Below are 15,771 nucleotides of genomic sequence, written 5' to 3'. Positions count from 1 at the left end.
TCAGATTTAGCATAACCTAAGCGTCAAAGTGTTTTGGTGGTTAACACATACTTTGACCACCTTCTTAAGGACCACACGATATCTCCCATACATGATTACACAATATTAAAATACACCAAATGAAAGTGAGAGTTTTTCGTGTTCAATTGGCCCAATTTTCATTTCCATCCAATCTCTTGGCTTAAGCCCAAATCTTACTGAAAGGATCCATGGCTTCACAAGTGGGACCAATAGCTTACTTTCTTGATAGATTGCCCACCTAGTTGAGCTGTAAGGCTGCAGAGATATACAATTCCTCACTGGGGAAATATAGCCCTTCCTTATGCCAATAGAACCTGATTTTTCAATTCACAGGATCTAGGTTCCTAGTGCCTCAGGGATTCTGTGATGCATGTATACGTTCACATGTCATAACAGGATTTTCTATGAAGATTTTTGACACAATATTTTGTCCCAATCAAATTTTTTTCCAACATTCTGTCTAAATCCCTATTATGATTCTGTTGCCTAGCACATGTAAAATAAGCACACAGAATATTATTACATTATTTGTGCAGCACTTCAAGCAGTAATAAAGTGAAAACAAAACACAAGAAGAATCCCACACCAATCTCAAAAAGTAGATTAAACTGTGGGAAAAACAACAAAAATCAGATAAGTAAAACCAGAAATATGCATTTTTAAAGCTTTTGAAGAAAAGTAGCTCTTAGAAGGAAGAAGCACTAATTGTGTTTAACCAGTCATGTAGATTGGGATCCAAGTCACAAAGGCCGACTACGATGGAGCGTGAGTCGGATACAGGACTGAGTCTAGTCCGTAGTTATAAAGTATAGTAGTGCCCTGGGCATAGAGATGACAAGTCCTTGCATTGACCTGTGTGGTGTGACTGTTGAGAAGTCGACGAGCACTTGAGATACTGCATCAAGATGTGCTGTGTTCCATTGTGTCAGTTCTGTTGAAGCCACCAAACAGAGCTGTGATGCGGGCAACAAGATGCTTTATATCGAGGTCAATGAAGCCGCTAGTGGTGCGAGTACTTGCGTTGAGATGCGTCACGCTGAGTCGAGATGCATCGTTGGGCCAATTGTTGGCATCAATATGTGGTGCGCTGGGTTGGTGCTAGTGAAGCCGCCAATCAGAAGCTACGATGCTCAATCCATTAAGGACTCAAAACAATGTTTGCGTTTGCGATTGTTCTCCATTAAGCCCTTTTTGATGGGCCTTATAAACCGATGAACAGTCTGTTCACTACCAGGCTACTGCCAGACCACCACTTGAGCAAAGAACGCTGATCAGCTCAGGGGTTGGAACCGCAAAGTAATGGTTGGATGCATTTAAAATAAAATATCAAGCACTTTCGGCTGCACATGAATGAATCAGTTACTTCATGATAAAAGCAACACGAGAGAATATGCAAGATAAGTAATCCAATCATTGAAAAGAAGATTCCCTGAATGCTATAACTGATGTATTCTGATGCTTACCCTTGCAAAGCAAAGTGAGGTCAATTTGAATGGCCCTGGCTTGTAATTGTACAAGATGAGGATAGCTTCCTGAAGAGTGGAAGTGTATTACCTGCATTCGGATAGCTGGAGGGAGATACTCAGACACTGAGATGAGAAAGAAGAGATCAGGCTACATTTAGAAATTCCGAGAGGCCTTTTGTTTATCAAGGAGTTGCAGAATACTCCTCCCGAGCACAGTCGCCTGGTGGATGGCTGTGACAAGGGTTGGGATACCAACCTCAGCTTTACTAAATAGTTGTAGCTTCTAGGACAGACTTGTTGACAGCCTGTCCCAAATTGCTGCATCAGGAAGATCCCAAACCACATTTTGTCCACGGTGTGGGTGTTGAAGCTGAGAGTCACCTCCATTGTTTCCTATAATGAGAAACATCGTCCTATACAAAGGCTGCCTCTCCGCAGTATTCTTAGAATGATACAATGTGTCATCCCGCCAGCATAAGACCATAGAAAATGATGTCCTGGTAAATTTTAATCTGAGAAACATAGGGGATAACAAATATTAGAGCTCATTGGTGACATTATATTTGGTATCACCTAAAGGAACCAGATGCGATAGCTTGTGGAATGATATTAAAAGTGCTAAACTATACTGTAATCTGCTGTCAAATAAAAGTCAATTTGAGAGTGGTGAAATGGTAACCCTTGAAAAAGAGGGTATACAAAACATACCAGCAATGCTTAAGCCATAATAGTGGGTATCCCCATAGAATGAGAGAATGAAAAACAAAAGGAAGGGTGTATAGTAACAGAAAAACAGTGTCTTCAGCCTGCCAACATTAGGCAATGAGAAATTGTGTCCATGCTAGTTTTAACCCATAGAAAAATAGGCGATGGAAAATGTTATATTTCTATGAGGCATTAAATTTGGTATCCACTGAAGGAACCAGATCTGAAAGCTTGTGAAATAAAAAGTGTGAAAATGCAACTTGAATTGGTCAGCTGCTAATAGGTAACCATGGAAAAGTAGGGGATACCAGACATTACAGCAATGCCGGAGCCGTAATGTGTGGTATCACGATAGTAAAAGATGTTGGAAAACACAGGGCAGGGTGCTATTTGGCAGGAAAGTACTGTGTTCACCCAGCGAACAGAAGGTCATGTCAAACTGAAACCTTGTAAGCTCTAACCCGAGGAACATAGGGGATACCAAATGGTATAGCTTTTATAAGGCAATATATTTTGTATTCCCTAAAGGAACCGGATGTAAAAGCTTGCAGAATGAAATTTCAAATGTGAAAATGTACTCTAGTCTGCTATCAAATAAAGGCAACTTCAAGTGGTCAATGGCTAAATGGTCACACATGAAACGTAAGGGACATGGGATATTACAGCAATGGTTGAGCCACAATATTTGGTATCCCCATAGTAAACGATGTTGGAAAGGAAGAATGTTATTTGGCTTGGTCATTATATTTGGTATCCCTTAAGGGAACCGGATGTAAAATCTTGAGTGATAATTATTATTTTTTTTAAATATATTTTTAATATTTTCTCAGCAAACCAATTGCAGTTTACGACATGGGCAACTGTACATTTAGCAACACACGGTGAAACACCTTTTCCCGGATACTACCGCTTGCTTCCGGTTGTACAGAAATGTATAAGAGTGCTAACCATGCCAATTGACACTTCTTTACACATCATAACATCAATCCGAGTCAATGGAGATAGCATCCACGTCTACGTCATACAGCGCTAGCTATCCACTTATCATTAGTTCAAATAACACAAAGTGCAATCCTATTCCCTCCCGCTTATCCCTCCCACCTCCTCAATGGAGTAACAAAAATGTATCAACAATGATAACAACAAATCACATTAGTGTGTCCAACTCAGTTGTCCAAAAAAACATTCTGCACTGACAGGGGGTAATTGCATGAGTAGAAACAGTGGAGGCGTCCTTTTAAGGAGGTGCAATCCCTCGAGGTGGAGTGTCTAACCCCGACGTGCCAGAATCGTCATTAGAGTCAGAACGTGGTGCCTTCAACAAGTGTACTATTGCCTCCCAAGCCCTTGCTAGCTTCAGCACCCTATCGCTTTTAGCGCGTGTTGCTAGCTGCAGACGTGTGGATCCCTCGCATTCCGCCCCTTTAAGAAAGTCAGTACGCCATCTCTGAAAACTAGGGCCCTTCTTGGCCTTCCAGTGGGCTGTGATTTCTCTCTTTGCCAATACAAGCCCCAAATTTAGAAATGTACTTGTTTCATATTCTGAGAGGTATGGGGAAACCAGTGCAGCAAACAAAGGCCTATAAGGCTTTGATGTCCCTGTCTGTAATAGCCCGCAGAAGAGCAACAACCTCCTCCCAGAATGTGCCAAGATGAGGACAATTCCACAGCATGTGGCCGAAATCTGCTTCTACCCTACCGCAGCGCGGGCACATAGCCGAAGTCACATTAAAATACTTATTACATTTTTTCCGGCGTAAGGTATGCCCGATGTAGAATAAAAAAATTTACCAACTGGGAGCGCGCATTTCTTGTGCTTTTCCATGCACGTTCCCCTAGCCCAGCGCATTTCCCCTCAGGGATTTCGTCACGTAAGTCCACTTCCCACCGCTGCCGAAGCACTACCAATGGAGTCAGTCGTTCAGTAGTCATTCGGCGATATAAACATGTGACCGCCTTGATGGTGCCAGCAGCCAGGACCACATATTAGCAAACCATGGCGGTGGGCGGTTCACTGAGTCCCAATTTCCAATGCGCCTGGATGGCTGTTATGAGCACTAGGTGCAATAGATAGTCTCCCCAAGCCAGATCATATCTATCCTGCAACATCTCATACAGCATCACGGATCCATCTTCATATAGATCTCCCATGGTGGCCAGCCCCCTCTCCGCCCAGTCCCCCAGCTCCACCCAATTTCCGCTGTGCAGTAGAGCACTACATATCGTCAATGGGAGTTCAGGGGCATATAGCCGCTGTATTTGTGCCCGCCGTTGACTTCTATTCCAGGAGAGCTTAAAGGTCCCCATCTCTAGAGTCAGAGAGGAGGCTGGAATTGGCAATTGTAATACTTTTTGGGAAAGTGTTTACCTATTGAACTGAGTCCTTTTCCCCTCATCATCACTACAAAATGACCATGCCACTGCTTGAATGAGCCACTTGAATTGCGCTGCCAAATAATACGATTCAAAATCAGGGACTGCCAGACCACCCTCCGAACGCGGTCTCATCAGTGTGCTGAGAGCCAGTCTCCGTCGCCCCCCAGCCCAAAGTAACCCAACCACCATTGACTGAAGTTGCTTAAAGATCGACGCTGGAACCCAAATCGGCAGTGTTCTGAAATAGTACAACAATCTGGGGAGCGCCACAATCTTAAGTATGGCCACGTGCCCAGCTACTGATAGTGAAAGTGTGCCCCAGAACTCAATACTAGCCTTAAGTGCTCTAATGGTCCTGCCTACTTTGCCCTCCAATACGTCAGTATGGGTATAATAAATGCGAGTGCCAAGATATGTCACACATTGTGGCTCCCATTGTACCCCCCAGCATATAATCCCAGCTCTCAGGCTGCAGCGCTGCAGGGAACAGGCAAGTCTTCGCCCAATTTACCATCAGACCGGCAATTTTGCTAAGGTTCTCCAATAACTCCTTCGTGCCTAGAAGGGCACCGTCACAATCAGCCAAAAACATAAGGAGGCCGTCAGCATATAACGCAATATGGTGAATTTGCTCTTGTACTCGTAACCCTGGATAGTGCGAGCTCATCCTAGCCCGTACCGCTAGTGGCTCTATGGCCAGAGCAAACAGCAAAGGAGAGAGAGGGCAACCCAAAATCTCGCGAAATGATGTATACAATTTGAAAAGTTACTGTAGTCAGCTATCAAATATAAAAGGCAACTTAAAGTGGTCAATGGCTAAAGGGTAACCCATGAAAGGTAGGAGATACATGATATTACAGCAATGCGTGAGCCATACTATTTGTTATCTCCATTGCAAACGATGTTTTAAAGCAAAAGGAAGGGTGCTATTTGCCATAGAAATACTGTGCTCATCCATCCAAAGGGAACCGGATGTAAAATCTTGTGGAATCATGTAAAAAATCTAAAAAGATACTGTAGCCTGCTATAAAATAAAAGGAAACTTTAACTGGTGAGTGGCTAAAGGGTAACCCATGAAACTTAGGTGATGCGAGATATTACAGCAAAGCCAAAATATTTGGTATCCCCATAGTAAGTGATGTTGGAAAGCAAAAGGAAGGGTGCTATTTAGCATAGAAATACTGTGCTCACCCATGCAACATAAGACCATGTCAAATTTAATCCTGGGAAGTTCTAACCCAAGAAACATAGGCAATACCAAATATTATAGCTGGTATAGGCCATTATATATGTTATCCCCTAAGGGAACCAGACGTACAATTTTGTGGAATGATGTCAAAAGATACTGTAGTCTGTTATCAAAGAAAAGACAACTTCAAGTGGTCAATGGCTAAAGGGTAACCCATGAAAGGTAGGGGATACATGATATCACATCAATGTGTGAGCCATAATATTTAGTATCCCCTATGGGAACCTGATGTAAAACCTTGTGGAATCATGTGAAAAATCTGAAAAGATACTGTAGTCTTCCATCAAATAAAAGACAACTTCAATTGGACAATGGCGAAAGCGCAAGTCATGAAACGTAGGGGATAAGAGATATTACAGCGATGCATGAGCCATAATATTTGGTCTCCCCATAGTAAACAAAGTTGGAAAGCAAACGGGAGAGCGATATTTGGCATAGAAATACTGTGCTCACCCATCCCACATAAGACCATGTCAAATTGAATACTGGTATATTCTAACCCAAGAAACACAGGGGATACCAAATATAATAGCTGGTGTATGCCGTATTATATGATATCACCTAAGGGAACTGTACGCACAATCTTGTGGAATGATGTACAAAATGTGCATAGATACTGTACCCTGCTGTCAAATAAAAGACAATTTCAAGTGGCCAATGGCTAAAGTGTTACCCATGACACATAGGGGATATGAGATATTAGAGCAATGCATGTGTCATAATATTTGGTATCCCCATACTAAACGATGATGGAAAGCAAAAGGAAGGATGCTATTTGGCATAGAAATACTGCGCTCACCCATCCAACATAAGACCATGTCTAATTGAATCCTAGTAAGTTTGAAACCAAGAAACACCGGGATACCAGACATTATAGCCGTTATAAGCCATTATATTTGGTATCCCTTAAACAAATCAGTTGTAAAATCTCATGAAATGATGTAAAAAATGTAAAAGGTTACTGTAGTCTGCTATCAAACAAAAGGCAACTTCAAGTGGTCAATGGCTAAAGGGTAACCGATTAAACACAGGGGATACAAGATATTACAGCAAGATATTACACATTGTAAACGATGATGGAAAGCAGATGGAAGGTTGATATTCGCCATAGAAATACTGTGCCCATCCATCCAACATAAGACCATGTCAAATTGAATACTAGATAGTTCTAACCCCAGAAACACAGGGGATACCGGATATTATAGCCGGTATAGGCCATTATATATGGTATCCCCAAAGGGAACCAGAGGTAAGTCTTGAAGAATGCTGCACAAAATGTGAAAAGTTACAGTAGTCTGCTTTCAAGTAAAACACAACTTCAAGTGGTCAATGGTTAAAGGGTTAACCCATAAAACGTAGGGGATACAAGATATTACAGCAATGCTTGAGCCATAATATATGGTATCCCCACTGTAAGCGATGTTGGAAAGAAAAAGGAAGGGTGCTATTTGCTGTGGGAATACTATGCTAATCAATCCAACATAAGACCATGTCAAGTTGAATACTGGTAAGACCTAGCCCTAGAAAGACAGGGGACACCAGATATTTTAGCCGTTATAGGCCATTATATGGGATATCCCTTAAGGGCACCGGCTGTAAAATTTGTGGGATTGATGTACAAAATCTGAAAAGATACTGTAATCTGCTATGTTATAAATGGTAACTTCAACTGGTGAATGGCTAAAGGGTAACCTATGAAACATAGGGGATTCAAGATATTATGGCAATGTGGGAGCCATAATATTTGGTATCCCCATAGTAAATGATGTTGGAAAGCAAAAGGAAGGGTTATAATCAGCATAGAAATACTGTGCTCATCCATCAAACATAAGACCATGTGTAATTGAATCCCGGTAAATTCTAAACCAAGAAACATCGGGGATACCAGATATTATAGTCGGTGTAGGCCATTATATTTGGTATCCCTTAAGGGAACCGGATGTAAAATCTCGTTGAATGATGTAAAAAATGTGAAAAGTTACTGTAGTCTGCTATAAAGAAAAAGGCAACTTCAAGTGGTCAAAAGCAAAAGAGTAACTCATGAAACGTAAGTGATACAAGATATTACAGCAAGGTGTGAGCCACATTGTAAACAATGTTGGAAAGCAAAAGGAAGGGTGCTATTTGCCATAGAAATACTGTGCCCATCCATCCAACATAAGAACATGTCAAATTGAATACTAGTAAGTTCTAACCCCAGAAACACAGGAAATACCAGATATTATATCCCGTATAAGCCATTATATATGGTATCCCCAACGGGAACTAGATGTAAAATCTTGAGGAATGATGTAAAAAATATGAAAGGTTACTGTAGTCTGCTATCAAGTGAAAGGCGACTTCAAGTGGTCAATGGTTAAAGGGTAACCCTAGAAACATAGGGGATACAAGATATTACAGCAATGAGTGAGCCCAAATATTTAGTATCCCCTAAGGGAACCAGGCGTACAATCTTCTGGAATGATGTAAAACATCTGAAAAGTTACTGTTGCCTGCTATCAAATAAAAGACAACTTCAAGTGGCCAATGGCTAACGGGTAACCCATGAAATGTGGGGGATACGAGATATTACAGCAAGGGGTGAGCCATAATATTTGGTATCCCCATAGTAAACGATGTTGGAAAGCAAAAGGAAGGCCACTATTCGGCACTAAGTACTGTGCTCACCCATCCAACTTAATTGAATCCTGGTAAGTTCTAACCCAAGAAACACCGGGGATACCAAATATTATAGGTGTATGGGCCAATATAATGGTATACCCTAAGGGAACCATACGTACAATCTTGTGGAATTATGTAAAAAATGTGAAAAGATACAGTAGTCTGCTATCAAGTAAAACACAACTTCAAGTGGGCAATGGCTAAAGGGTAACCCATAAAACGTAGGGGATACGCGATATTACAGCAATTCGTGAGCCATAATATTTAGTATCCCCTTAGTAAACGATGTTGGAAAGCAAAAGGAAGGGCGCTATTTGACATAGAAGTACTGTGCCCACCCATCCAACAAAAGACCATGTCAAATTGAATCCTGGTAAGTTCTAACCCAAGTCACACAGGGCATACCAAATATCATAGGCGGTATGGGCCATTATATAAGGTATCCCCTGAGGGAACCGGACCTACAATCTTGTGGAATGATGTAAAAAATGTGAAAAGATACTGTTTTCTGCTATCAAATAAAAGACAACTTCAAGTGGCCGATGGCTAAAGGATAACCCATGAAACGTAGGGAATACAAGATATTACAGTAATGCGTGAGCCATAATATTTGGTATCCCCATAGTAAACGATGTTGGAAAACAAAAGGAAGGTTGCTATTTGGCAATAAGTACTGTGCTCACCCATCCAACTTAAGACCATGTCTAATTTAATCCTGGTAAGTTCAAACCAAGGCACACTGGGGGGACACATATTATAGCCGGTATAGGCCATAATATTTGGTATCCCTTAAGGGATCCGGATGTAAAATCTGGTGGAATGATGTAAAAAACAGTGAAAAGTTACTGTAGTCTGCTATCAAGTAAAAGGCTACTTCAAGTGGTCAATGGTTAAAGGGTATCCCATTAAATGTAGGGAATACAAGATATTACAGCAATGAGCGAGCCATAATATTTAGTATCCCCTGAGGGAACCAAACGTACGATCTTCTGGAATGATGTAAAACATCTGAAAAGATACTGTAGCCTGCTATCAAATAGAAGACAACTTCACATGGCCAATGCCTAAAGGGCAATCTATGAAACGTGGGGGATACAGCAAGGCGTGAGCCATAATATTTGGTATCCCGATAGTAAACGATGTTGTAAAGCAAAAGGAAGGCCGCTATTTGACATAGAAGTACTGTGCTCACCCATCTCTCATAAGGCCATGCCAATCTGAATACTGGTAAGTTCTAACACCAGAAATACAGGGGATACCAGATATATAGCCGGTATAGGCCATTATATATGGTATCCCCTAAGGGACCCTGACATGCAATCTTGTGGAACAATGTAAAAAATTTGAATATTTACTGTAGTCTGCTATCAAATAAAAGGCGACCTCAAGTGGTCAATGGCTAAAGGGTAACCCTGAAATAAAATGTAGGGGATACAAGATATTACATCAATGCGTGAGCCATAATATTTAGTATCCCCTAAGGGAACCGGATGTAAAATCGTGTGGAATGATGTAAAAAATGTGAAAAGATACTGTAGTCTGCTATCAAATAAAAGACAACTTCAAGTGGACAATGGCTAAAGGGTAACCCAAGAAACGGAGGGGATACGAAGTAGTGCAGCAATGCGTGAGCCATAATATTTGTTATCCCCATAGTAAACAACATCAGAAAGTAAAAGGAAGGGTGCTATTTGGCATAGAAATACTGTGCTCACCTGTCTAACAAAAGACCATGCCAAATTGAATCCTGGCAAGTTCTAACCCCAGATACACAAGGGAGACCAAATATGATAGCTGGCATAGGCTATTGTACATGGTATCCCCATAGAGAACCTGACTACAATCTTGTGGAATAACGTAAAAAATTTGAAAAGATACTGTAGTCTCTTATCGAAGAAAAGACAACTTTAAGTGGTCAATGGCTATAAGGTAACCCATGAAACATAGGGGATGTGAGATATTACAGCAATGCATGAGGCATGATGTTTGGTATCCCCATTGTAAACGATGTTGGAAGCAAAAGGAAGGGTGCTCTTTGCCATAAAAATACTGGGCACATCCATCGAACATAAGACCATGTCAAATTGAACACTGGTAAGTTCTAACCCCAGAAACACAGGAGATACCAGATATAATAGCTGGTATAGGCCATTGTATATGGTATTCCCTAAGAGAACCGGACATAGAACCTTGGCGAATGATGTAAAAAATGTGAAAATATACAGTTGTCTGCTATCATATAAAAGGCAACTTCAAGTGGTCAATGGCTAAAGGGTAACCCATGAAACATAGGGGACATGACATATTACAGCAATATGTGAGCCATTGTAAACGACATTGGAAAGCAAAAGTAAGGGTGCTATTTGGCATAGAAATACTGTGCTCACCCGTCTAACATAAGACCATGCCAAATGAAATCCTGGTAAGTTCTCACCCAAGAAACACAGGGGATACCAAATATAGCCGGTATAGGCCATTATATATGGTATCCCCTAAGAGAACCGGGCATACGATCTTGTGGATTGATGTAAAAAACGTGAAAATATACAGCTGTGTGCTATCATATAAAAGGCAACTTCAAGTGGTCAATTGCTAATGGATAACAAATGAAACGCAGGGGATAGAAGAAATTTCAGCAATGCTTGAGTCATAATATTTGGTATTCCCATTGCTAACGATGTTGGAAAGCAAAAAGAATGGTGCTATTTGGCATAGAAATACTGTGCTCACTCATAGCACATAATACCATGTCAAATTGAATACTGGTAAACTCTAACCCCAGAAACACAGGGGATACCATATATTATACCCAGTATAGGCCATTATATATGATATCTCCATAGAGAACCTGACGTACAATCTTGTAGAATAACGTAAACAATGTGAAAAGATACTGTAGTCTCTTATCAAAGAAAAGACAACTTCAAATGGTCAATGGCTAAAGGGTAACCAATCAAACTTAGGGGATACGAGATATTACAGCAATGCAGGAGCCATAATATTTGGTATCCCCTTTGACAACGAGGTTGGAAAGCAGAAGGAAGGGTGCTCTTTGCCATAGAAATACTGGGCTCATCCATTGAACATAAGACCATGTTAAATTGAATAGTGGTAGGTTCTAACCCCAGAAACACAAGGGATACCAGATATATTAGCTGGTATAGGCCATTATATTTGGTATCCCCTAAGCAAACCAGTTGCAAAATCTTGTGGAATGATGTACAGAATGTGAAAAGATACTGTAGTCTGCTATACAATAAAAGGCAAATTCAATTGGTCAATGGCTAAAGGGTAAACCATGAAACATAGGGGATACAATATATTACAGCAATGGGTGAGCCATAATTGTTGGTATCCCCATAGAAATTATGTTGGAAAGCAAAAGGAAGGGTGCTGTTTAGTATGGAAATACTGTGCTCCTCCATCCAACATAAGGCGAGGTCACATTTAATCCTGGTAACTTCTAACCTGAGAAACGCTGGGGATACCAAATATTATAGGTCATATTGGCTATTGCAGTTGGTATCCCCTAAGGGTACGGATGCAAAATCTTGTGGAATGATGTACAAAAATGTGAAAAGATACTGTAGTCTACTATCAAACAAAAGGCAGTTTCAGCTAGTCAATAACTAAAGGGTAACCCATAAAACATAGGGGATAAAAGATATTACAGCAATGAGTGAGCCATAATATTTGGTATCAGGGATGGTAATGATGTGGGAAAGCAAAAGGAAGGGTTCTATTTGGTATACCAATACTGTGCTCCTCCATCCAACATAATACGATGTCAAATTTAATCCTGGTAACTTCTAACCCGAGAAACACCGGGGATACTAAGTATTATAGGCCGTATAGGCTATTATAGTTGGTATACCCTAAGGCTACGGATGCAAAATCGCATGGAATGATGTACAAAAAAAGTGAAAAGCTACTGTAGTCTGCTATCAAACAAAAGGCATTTTCTGTTAGTCAATAACTAAAGGGTAACCCATGAAACATGGAGGATACAAGATATTATAGCAATGCGTGAGCCATAATATTTGGTATTCCCATTGCAAATGATGTTGGAAAGCAAATGGAAGGGTGCTATTTGGTATACAAATAATGTGCTTCTCCATCCAACATAATGGGATGTCAAATTCAATCCTTTTAACTTCTAACCCGAGAAACACAGGGGATACCAAATATTATAAGCCGTATAGGCTATTATATTTGGTATCCCCTACGGGTATCGGATGCAAAATCTTGTGGAATGAAGTACAAAATGTGAAAAGATACTGTACTCTGCTATCAAACAAAAGGCAATTTCAACTATTCAATGGCTGAAGGGTAACCCATGAAACCATGAAACATCGGGGATACGAGATATTACACAATGCATGAGCCATAATATTTGGTATCCCCATAGTAAATGGTGTTGGAAAGCAAAAGGAAGGGTGCTCCTTGGTATCAGTACACTGTGCTCCCCCATCAAACAAAAGGCAAAGTCAAATTTCATCCTGAGAACTTCCAACACGAGAAACACTGGGGATACCAAATATTATAGGCCGTATAAGCTATTAAATTTGGTATCCCCTAAGGGTATGGATGCAAAATCTTGAGGAATGATGTACACATTTTAAACAATATTGGAGTCTGCTATCAAAATAAAGGCTAATTCAATTGGTCAATGACTAAAGGGTAACCTATGAAACATAGGGGATACAATATATTACAGCAATGGGTGAGCCATAATATTTGGTATCCCCATAGAAAATTATGTTGGAAAGCAAAAGGAAGGGTGCTGTTTAGTATGGAAATACTGTGCTCCTCCATCCAACATAAGGCAAGGTCACATTGAATCCTGGTAACTTCTAACCCGAGAAACGCTGGGGATACCAAATATTACAGGTCTTATAGGCTACTATAGGTGGTATCCCCTAAGGGTACGGATGCAAAATCTTGTGGAATGATGTACAAAAATGTGAAAAGATACTGTAGTCTGCTATCAAACAAAAGGCAGTTTCAGCTAGTCAATAACTAAAGGGTAACCCATGAAACACAGGGGATAAAAGATATTACAGCAATGAGTGAGCTACATTATTTGGTATCAGGGATGGTAATGATGTGGGAAAGCAAAAGGAAGGGTTCTATTTGGTATACCAATACTGTGCTCCTCCATCCAACATAATGCGATGTCAAATTTAATCCTGGTAACTTCTAACCCGAGAAACACCGGAGATACTAAGTATTATAAGCCGTATAGGCTATTATAGTTGGTATCCCCTAAGGCTACGGATGCAAAATCAAGTGGAATGATGTACAAAAAAAGTGAAAAGCTACTGTAGTCTGCTATCAAACAAAATGCATTTTCTGTTAGTCAATAACTAAAGGGTAACCCATGAAACATGGGGGATACAAGATATTATAGCAATGCGTGTGCCATAATATTTGGTATCCCCATTGCAAATGATGTTGGAAAGCAAATGTAAGGGTGCTATTTGGTATACAAATACTGTGCTTCTCCATCCAACATAATGGGATGTCAAATTCAATCCTTTTAACTTCTAACCCGAGAAACACAGGGGATACCAAATATTATAAGCTGTATAGGCTATTATATTTGGTATCCCCTACGGGTATCGGATGCAAAATCTTGGTGAATGAAGTACAAAATGTGAAAAGATACTGTACTCTGCTATCAAACAAAAGGCAATTTCAACTATTCAATGGCTGAAGGGTAACCCATGAAACCATGAAACATCGGGGATATGAGATATTACACAATGCTTGAGGCATAATATTTGGTGTCCCCATAGTAAATGGTGTTGGAAAGCAAAAGGAAGGGTGCTCCTTGGTATCAGTACACTGTGCTCCCCCATCAAACAAAAGGCAAAGTCAAATTTCATCCTGAGAACTTCCAACACGAGAAACACTGGGGATACCAAATATTATAGGCCGTATAAGCTATTAAATTTGGTATCCCCTAAGGGTATGGATGCAAAATCTTGAGGAATGATGTACACATTTTAAAAAATATTGTAGTCTGCTAACAAAATAAAGGCTAATTCAATTGGTCAATGGCTAAAGGGTAACCTATGAAACATAGGGGATACAATATATTACAGCAATGGGTGAGCCATAATATTTGGTATCCCCATAGAAAATGATGTTGGAAAGCAAAAGGAAGGGTGCTGTTTAGTATGGAAATACTGTGCTCCTCCATCCAACATAAGGCAAGGTCACATTGAATCCTGGTAACTTCTAACCCGAGAAACGCTGGGGATACCAAATATTACAGGTCGTATAGGCTATTATAGGTGGTATCCCCTAAGGCTACGGATGCAAAATCGCGTGGAATGATGTACAAAAAAAGTGAAAAGCTACTGTAGTCTGCTATCAAACAAAAGGCAATTTCAGCTAGTCAATAACTAAAGGGTAACCCATGAAACATAGGGGATACAAGATATTACAGCAATGCGTGAGCCATAATATTTGGTATCAGGGATGGTAATGATGTGGGAAAGAAAAAGGAAGAGTTCTATTTGGTATGCCAATACTGTGCTCCTCCATTCGACATAATGCGATATCAAATTGAATCCTGGTAACTTCTAACCCAAGAAACACTGGAGATACTAAATATTGTAGGCCGTATAGGCTATTATATTTGGTATCCCCTAAGTGTACCGGGTGCAAAATCTTGTGGAATGAAGTACAAAATGTGAAAAGATACTGTAGTCTGCTATCAAATGAAAGGCAAACTCAATTAATCAATGGCTATAGGGTAACCCATGAAACACAGGGGATACGAGATATTATGGCAATGTTTGAGCCATAATTTTTGGTATCCCTTTAGTAAATTTATTTTTATTTTATTTTATTTTATATTCTTATATAGCGCCTGAATAAACCCCCAAAGGGGTATCTCCGCGCTTTGCCAGTAAGAATAGTGCTCCAGATGGTCTTATTCAAGGGATAGTACATCATACAGGAAAGAAATTAGTTACTGGTAAATAAGTATGTTTTTAGGGTCTTCCGGAAAGTCAGGTGACTAGTGAGTGATCTCAGCTCAAGAGGTAAAGAGTTCCAGAGCACTGGTCCCACATGAGCCAGCGCTCGGCCTCCTTGTCTGGACTTCTTTATTCTAGGTATCTGCAGTAACTGTTGACTGCTAGAACGCAGAGAGCGCCCAGGAACGTGTGGCCGAAAAATTTCGGCCAAATATCTTGGGCCTTCGCCTATCACACTTTTGTGGATGGTACATAGTGTCTTAAACTGCACTCGTTTCCTCACCGGTAACCAGTGGAGTCTAGT

At 40.4% G+C, this 15,771-nt stretch overlaps 1 long non-coding RNA gene across 1 annotated transcript in view; it reads right to left on the bottom strand.

The window, feature by feature from the left end:
• Positions 1–15,771, bottom strand: part of LOC144791322 (uncharacterized) — a 240,124-nt gene that overhangs the window by 11,065 nt on the left and 213,288 nt on the right. The gene's annotated exons all lie outside the window — the stretch shown is intronic.

Source organism: Lissotriton helveticus, chromosome 11 (assembly GCF_964261635.1).
Source record: "Lissotriton helveticus chromosome 11, aLisHel1.1, whole genome shotgun sequence".
Classification (NCBI taxonomy): Eukaryota; Metazoa; Chordata; class Amphibia; order Caudata; family Salamandridae; genus Lissotriton; species Lissotriton helveticus.
This window is presented reverse-complemented; position numbering and strand designations above follow the sequence as displayed.